The following is a 7,967-nucleotide window of genomic DNA, read 5'->3' as shown; positions in this document are numbered from 1 at the left end:
TCATCAGATTAGGCCTATATGTGGATGTGACATTGTCTAGATCGGCACTACTGCAGGATCCCTTACAAAAAGTATTCTACATTGGAAAAGAAACATAGTATACCATGTATATACCGTATGTATACACTTAGTATGCAGGCTGTCGATGGATCGTATCGGGCGTCGGTTGGTCGATTTGCGAGGCACGTCGCGGCATCTATTGGCAATGTCGTGAAAGTGATCATTACCGTCGGGTGGTCGATTTGTGATACTGCGTATACGGAGGTTTACTGCATCGGTCGGTCGATTGGTCGGGCCGTGTAAACATGTGAAGATTAATCTTCTGCCTGTCGGGTGGTCGATTTGTGACAATCCCCTATCCAGAGCATCGGTTGGTCGATCTGTTGGGCCGTGTACTTGAATTATTATGTTCGACCTGTCGGGTGATATATTTGTGTTTCTTATAAGATTGGGAAACACAGAAATGTGCGTCGCCGTCGGGTGGTCGATTTGTGATACTGCGTATACGGAGGTTTACTGCATCGGTCGGTCGATTGGTCGGGCCGTGTAAACATGTGAAGATTAATCTTCTGCCTGTCGGGTGGTCGATTTGTGACAATCCCCTATCCAGAGCATCGGTTGGTCGATCTGTCGGGCCGTGTACTTGAATTATTATGTTCGACCTGTCGGGTGGTATATTTGTGTTTCTTATGAGATAGGGAAACACAGAAATGTGCGTCGCCGAGTTGATTGGTGGGGCGGTGGGAGTAGTAGGTAAAATGTCCCTTTCAACGCCCGAAATACGAGGCCCAAAGTCCGAGGGTCCCGGGGCGTTAAAAGGTGCATCATTGACGCCCGCGACAAATGCCCTCCCGTGATATTGTGCTTGAAGAATTTTTTTCGCGCTTCGTGTAAGCGCTCAAAAATTCGGCGCTATCCGTCTGCGCTGTCCACGGGAGTGCATTCGTCGCGTAGCAGAGTACAAGCAGCCCGATGCCGCAACGAGCACAGATTAATGTGCACTCTTATTCGCGCTGCTCCTGAGGTTTTACGGGCTGCTGTCAAAAGCCGAGCGGAGCGAAGAATGTGGATCAATTAGGGTCTCCACCATCGGGGAAATCTGTTCGGGGCAAGTAGCCTACTGAAGCATTCTGTTGCTATAACTGGGATGTTATCAGTGTCTAGGCAATCCTTGTCATTGAATATGCATAGAGACTGCTCATCCTAGCTAAAATTATGACGCGAATTGCCTCGACTCGTCGCCACATTTTAGGGGTCCCGTCTCCTCAATGTCCGTTTAGCTCCAAAGCAACGAGGTCTGTACATGTCCTCTAGCTTCGTCTCGCATGGTGGCCGGGTTCGTATAGCGCGGGAAGAGCAGGACAGGACAACTCTCTTGCGCCACCTTTTTCCTGATGGAAGGGTGGATATTTTTACATGCACATGAAGAAAGAACAACTCATATACGACGTATTTGTGATATGGAAGAAACATTTTTATTTCTAATTTCCAAGTACACATTTTCAAATCTAGAAGAGAAATAGGGACAGAGCAATATTGAACATGACACATTGAAGAGCATCATGCATGTTCGTTTTCACTTTTTATTTCGTTGCTCCTTCTCTGGAGTGGGAACTCTTAGTGGCAATCTCTAACATGATCTTATAAACAACTGAGAAGAAGGGAATTTTAGCAGCGAACATTTTCTTAATTTCAAAACGTGTCTTCACTTAGCGGCACCCTTGTGGTTTGTCTATCAATACAATTCAATTCAATTTATTTCAACTGATTTTTAGGCCACTTTTTTTTTGCAGCATGAAAATATAGACACATACAGCGGGATAATACAATAGAAAGACACGATGTACTTATGTACATAGTAATACACATACACTAACGCCTCTGCTCTTTTACTTTTTGCAGATACGTGGCCGATAAATTTCGTAAAATTTCATATTGTTTTGTAGACACGATATTGATAAATAATGATAGAACGGTTGGTCGTACAAACGATTCGACAGCTCACAAAAAAATCTCTAATGAGCGAAGACATTGGGTAACTGCTCTCTTGCCTTTCTCTGCTACATGATACAAACAAGAGAATGTACCTTTCCAATAGACAGACAACAGGAGCGATTGCTTTTCACTCATATACCAGTATTCATATGTTCAAAGTACAGGCTATATAATTCATTTACAAATAAAATATATACAACAACAGCAACAGTGATCCCGGCAGTAATCCTTTAAAATACGGCACCGCCTATCATTGGGAGCAGGAATATCTGTCAAATGCATGTTACCGCACGGAAGGATAATTAAGTGGGCGATACAGTCTGTTTCGTTAGAAATGTTGTTTTCTTATCGAAGAGTTAGTTTGTTTTAAGCTGCGCGCGGTTGTTTTATTTGCGTATTTCTTTGCCAAATGTTTTTTGTAAAGGTAAAATTCATACTGTGCTAGTGTCATTCTTTCTGGTATGTGATGTGGGTTTTTTTTCGCGCTCAAAGGAATACAGTATTCACGCGGATCGTAGATGATATGAATGGCGCTCTTCTTGCAAGATGTTTTTAAAAGAGCCCTTCTCCTCCCTGTTTTCGTTAAAAGTCATTGTTTTTTCTTGCCCCCACGTCCTTTTCCACATGGCTTTCCGCTAAACGGTTTGATAGCTTCTGTCAAAACAGGCAAACAATGCATTAGACAGGCCTTACAACTTTGCAAAGCTGTGGTTTTTTGGTCGAAGAAACAGTGAAATTTTGTCATGGCTTCTTCATTTTTTTTCATGCCCGCAATAAAAGTCTCGACAGCTTTTTCTTCCCGCGCCATGAGTTTGTCTACAGAGGCCTTTTGTGAAACAAAATCCTTGTGGTATTTTTCGCATTTTTCAGCCCAAGGTTTTATCTTTTTCAAAGCGAGCTTTTGTTTTTCGTGGACAGAACAAATGTTTACAAAATCTTCAATAATGTGAGGATATTTTAATCTATTCTTTTTCGACTCAAATATTAGACGAAGATATTTTTTACGAAGGCTTTTTCATCGCCTGAACAGCATTCATGAGCGGAAGCTCCAGCTTGTTGGAGGGTTATATCATTGAAGGCAAGTTGTTCGTTTAGCTGGTTACGTAAAGTGATAACATCCTGTTCTACATTATACGCTTACGGAAAAAGAGACCCACTCGACAGGGATAATTTTTCGACTGCATGTGCACCCGCGGCCCCCCGGCTTGCTACTCCATCCGATTCGGTTTCGGACGCAGTTTCCACGTCGTCACTGGACAAGTTCAAATCGGCTTCCAAGCTAACAGCGCCGCGTTCTTCGTTCTCATTTTCAACAGAACACATTTTTTTGTGCGCAACGGCATTGCCTGTATCATCAATAAAACAACTATTTGCCTTTCGTTTTTTGTTCTCAGAAAGTATGTTTTCAATCTGATTCGAAGTTCTATTGAATCCATCATCAATTGCTTTAATCGCACTCTCTTCCTCGCTATCATACTCATCATTACTGCATTCTAAACTAGTTTTCATGACTTTCACAACATCATTTGGGGCAATAGAAATACTTAAACTGGCCTCTGCTTTCAAAGGACTAGCCCCTCCCCTAATCGAACCTCCAAAATGATAACATGATATTTGAATGGTAAAATCGCCCAGAGTATCGATGATGATTTTAATCAGCTTCATCCATGAAGGACGTTCTGACGAGTCAAAGTGTTTGAGCGTTTTTCGAATGCATCTTGTTAATCTTATGAACTTTTCTTCTGATGGCTCGATAGCCGCGACTATTTTTGCAATGATATCCTCAATCAATTCTGTCATGATGTTTCTGTTATCATCAAAAGCAAATGAATTTGTCTGTGATCATCCGAGAGACCCCGTCTGTTGGCAATTTCAATTCATGATCAACCAGATTTTCTGCCAAGAATTCGAAGACAATTCTTGTTTTCTCCGCAAAAAGCTCAATTTTAGTAAAAACAAAAGTACATCAAGTGGTATAAAACTGAAAATGAGCTCCTGCGTCTCTGAATTTCAGACCACGCATGGACGGCTTTTCCGTTGCCTCGGAATCTAATTTAACAAGCGGTCTTTCACCCCTGTCTGCCTCGGGTGCAAAAAACGATTCGATAAAATATAGTAGCGACTGTACGTCGCGTTGTCTAAAACAAGAAGTTAACGCACTGCTTGGAAAATTACCTTGAATATTAACAATTCTCCCTTTGAATTTAAGCTTTCGTCTTGGCGGCTGTGGTGTCAAACAAGAATGTATTTCTTTCAAAATGTGTTCATAAAGTTTCTTGAAATTTTCGCTTTCAAGCCAAGCGCCTATATTTTTTCGCAGATGCAAAGTAATGTGTAATTTCTTACTAACCCGGTAGGAAATGTCAGTAAAACGTCGCGTACCATAACCGTCTTTAACTGTTTGGAAATATTTTTTGGAAAAGTGATTGATTTCAAACTTGTATTTTTCAAAAAATGAAGACTCTATAAGGTCAAAGTGAAATATAACCTGTTTGATGGAACTAACTATTGTATCATTCATTCAGCTTTATGGGGGTTATGGAAGAAACTTAAGTTTTTTTCCAGGGCGTGCACGGGCATACAGTTGTTGTTGTATATACTTTTTATGAATGATTATATATTGTACTTACAAATACTCAGTCGTACATGTAATTCCCTTTAGAATTCCTGAAGTCATAAACACTAGTGAATGAAATAGTTGTAGTACACAGTCACGCTCCAAACGTTGAATGATATATTGAGGCTATACTGTATGTGTATGAGAAAACATCAGGTCGAACTGTCTGGAAAGAGAAAAACGAGGGTTGACGTTAGTTTGCTGTCAGAGAATATCGCCTACGAGCATGTAAAGTAATGTGTATTTTTTTACTAACCCAGTAGGAAATGTCAGTAAAACCTCGTGTAACATAAGCGCTTTTACTGTCTGGAAATATTTTTCAAAAATGAAGGCTCTATAAGGCCGAAGTGAAATATAACCTGTTTTATGGAACTAAGTATTGTACCGCGTTCACGTGCATACAGTTGCTGTTGTTATACCTTTTATGAATGAATATATAGGTACTTACAAATACTCCTACATGTAATTTCCCTTTTGAATATTCCTGTACACTCATGCTTCATCCGTTGAATGATTTTGTGAAAACATCAGGTCGAGCTGTCTGGAAAGAGAAAACGAGGGTTGACGTTAGTTTGCTGTCAGAGAATATCGCTTACGATCATGTATCACACGCTTTTGTTCCAACGACGTGCTCTTTGCTTTTTACACCACATCATCAGGAATTGATGTAATGAGACAGACTAAGTACAGCGTGTCCTTGTCGCATTGTATAAATAATCAGCCTTAGCGCTTGTCTATTTTGTTGAGATGTTATTCTGGAAAATTAAATAGAAAGGATATGATGAGTTGAAAAACAAATAAAAGCCTTTCGTTTAGTAGAGACAGTATTTTTGTGTGTCCTTGTGAGTAACCAAATAGGCCTACCTGTTAATCGGGCGGGCAGCAAGGGCTGTTTATATCTGCATGGCGCTGGAAGAGAAATATGGGGTCGCATGTTATTTCATTTCCCAAAGGAGAGATGATTATTATTGTTGAATCAAAATCATACTGAGCCGACAGAACTATAAAAATGAAGGTCCTACCTTGATTCACGATAACATAATGTTTCTCGGCTTTGGGGCGCTTGTGTATAAACCATCCCTCTGAAAGAGAAAATAATGGACGGATGTTACTAAGTCTGTTTCTGAAGACTTTTAGTCGAGCTGCTAACTAAACGGAAAATTAACAGTTATAAGGCCTACCTTTTATCCCGATTGCTTCTCAGCAAAATGTGTGTGCGTAAGTTGCCTGCACATGCGAAATGGGGGAAGTTTTGCCCTCACAGCTCTTAATAAAGGTTGGAATATTCCATTTTTGACCAATCCTGGGGGCTAGAAGTGTAGTTTGCCACGCAAGGAGTCACGAGATCATAATAGAATATTTTCGTATTGATTTACAAACGAAATCCTTGACCTAAAGCCCTTCAAACTGATCAAGGCACCTCCAGACACTTTTGAAATTATTCTCAAGAACAATCTCCCACTGATTATATAGGGCGCTTAATATTTCATCACAGATCCAAGCTCAGATTTGATAAAACTCGGCCGAAATAACAGCCAGTAAGTGCGAAAATGACTTTTTTCCTGTTCAGGATTCATTATAAAACAATTAAGCACTTTAACTTCACCTTTCGGTCACCCAATAGCTCTCATTAGATTGTGCGTATTAGAAATGATGCCAAGAGAATGAGTTCATAAGAGTTTTTTCTTTGTTGCTAGAACAAAAACAATTGTTATCGCTCCAAGGACGGCTGGAAAAAGGCCTTATTTAACATGCCGGTTAATCAGCCTCTCACTAGTACATTCTACCTTTTTGAAATGACGCCAAAAAATCATTTAAACAAGAGCTTGATTTGGCTCATTGACATACTAACTAGCGCGCTGTGTTTTATCAAAGTGATCTTGAACTCATCAACTAAGTAAACTGTGCAAAGTAGTTTATAGAACATTTAGTTCTGCAATCAGATAATGAGTTGGTCTTACATCTCGTCCACGAAATAACAATGGGAAGATATTGTGTCAACTTGGCACGAAGAGTAATTTGTTTTTCAATAGCAAACTTGTTCTACTTCGTGGAGAAAATCATTTGAGTAGGCCCAGCATATTCTCGTCACAAGGCTATTAGGAGCAAAATGATGTTTGCTGTCGTGGTTTTTCTCTTAACCATGATGTGACACGATAGAATTTAACCAACGCGTTGGCATCGCCGATTGTTGCTTTCAATACGACTGATTTTGTTAGTGCGCATTTCGTCATCATGTCAGACGACCAACTTTTATTCTATAGACCAAAGATTGTGGATGAAAAAAATGATGATGATGAAGTTGAAACACTCATTTTTCACAAATTGAGTGACTTAGCTTCTGCTCCGGAAAGGGCGACGGCACATTCAGTGGGTTTTGACCTGGTTAGCGCCCATGACTACACGATTTTGGCCGGTTGCTCGCAACTTGTCCGCACAGATTTACAACTCGTTCTTCAGAGAGCGTGTTATGGTCGAATCGCGCCTCGCTCAGGTCTAGCCTTAAACTATATGATAGCCGTAGGCGCAGGTGTAATCGATTCCGATTTTAGAGGCAATTTGGGTATTTTGCTATTCAATCATCATCCGCAAAACGAATTTCGTATTCGACACGGCGATCGTGTGGCCCAACTTATTTGCGAAAGAGCCCTTATACCACGTATTCGAGAATCCAAAGATGAATTGCCCTCAACCCCGCGCGGCCAAGGCGGTTTTGGATCAACTGGCGGCTATTCTACGAGAAATTAAGAAGCCGTGAAATGAGCTTGTGATAAAAACGGACCATCCAAATGTAACGCTCAAAGTACAGTTGTGTTGTTGTCACTATGAGAGCACAATTCTCCTCTGATGTTTTGAAAAAGAATCCCCATGATTTGGGGTGGAGCCGTTCACTAAAGTCTACTGCGGCATCAGACATGCATTATATTAGTAGGCGAAATAAGAGTTGCCGATGTCCAGATTTTGCCTTGACTTCGATCAAAGATGTATTAGAACGTGTCTGTCATTTTGGGAATCTCTGCCCCCTATGTAGAGTCGACTGTCCTTGTTGGAAGACGATGCAAAGAGCTTTTGCACTACCTGATCTTTTATTGTTTTCGTTGCAATCATTAGTAAGCAAACAATTGATAAGAAAGAACACATCTCCTGATGAAAGAAAGAAAACACAAGAGAAGAGTTACTCTATCCTTCGTTCGGGTTTACAAATAGATCTTGTCGCCTATCGCGCCATGCAAGATATATTCTGTTTCGTGCCAGAGGAAGGGTCTAACTATGTCAAAATCTAACTGAGACAATAGCTAGACGCCTACCATTTACTAAGAATATTTCAAGGATAGCTTACTTTAATCGTGACCAA

General features: G+C 40.6%; 1 long non-coding RNA gene across 2 annotated transcripts; it reads right to left on the bottom strand.

Moving 5' to 3' along the window:
* Nucleotides 1-1,450: 1,450 nt before the first annotated feature.
* Nucleotides 1,451-6,130, bottom strand: LOC135491074 (uncharacterized). 2 transcript variants are annotated; one of them, XR_010447774.1, is made up of 5 exons: nt 5,794-6,130; nt 5,635-5,694; nt 5,477-5,521; nt 5,061-5,153; nt 1,451-4,778 (listed from the first exon to the last, which is right to left on the bottom strand). It is a non-coding gene; the product is annotated as an uncharacterized LOC135491074 (long non-coding RNA). The 2 variants fall into 2 exon arrangements; XR_010447775.1 differs by lacking the exon at nt 5,477-5,521.
* Nucleotides 6,131-7,967: the final 1,837 nt, after the last annotated feature.

Source organism: Lineus longissimus, chromosome 7 (genome assembly GCF_910592395.1).
Source record: "Lineus longissimus chromosome 7, tnLinLong1.2, whole genome shotgun sequence".
NCBI classification, from domain to species: domain Eukaryota; kingdom Metazoa; phylum Nemertea; class Pilidiophora; order Heteronemertea; family Lineidae; genus Lineus; species Lineus longissimus.
This window is presented reverse-complemented; position numbering and strand designations above follow the sequence as displayed.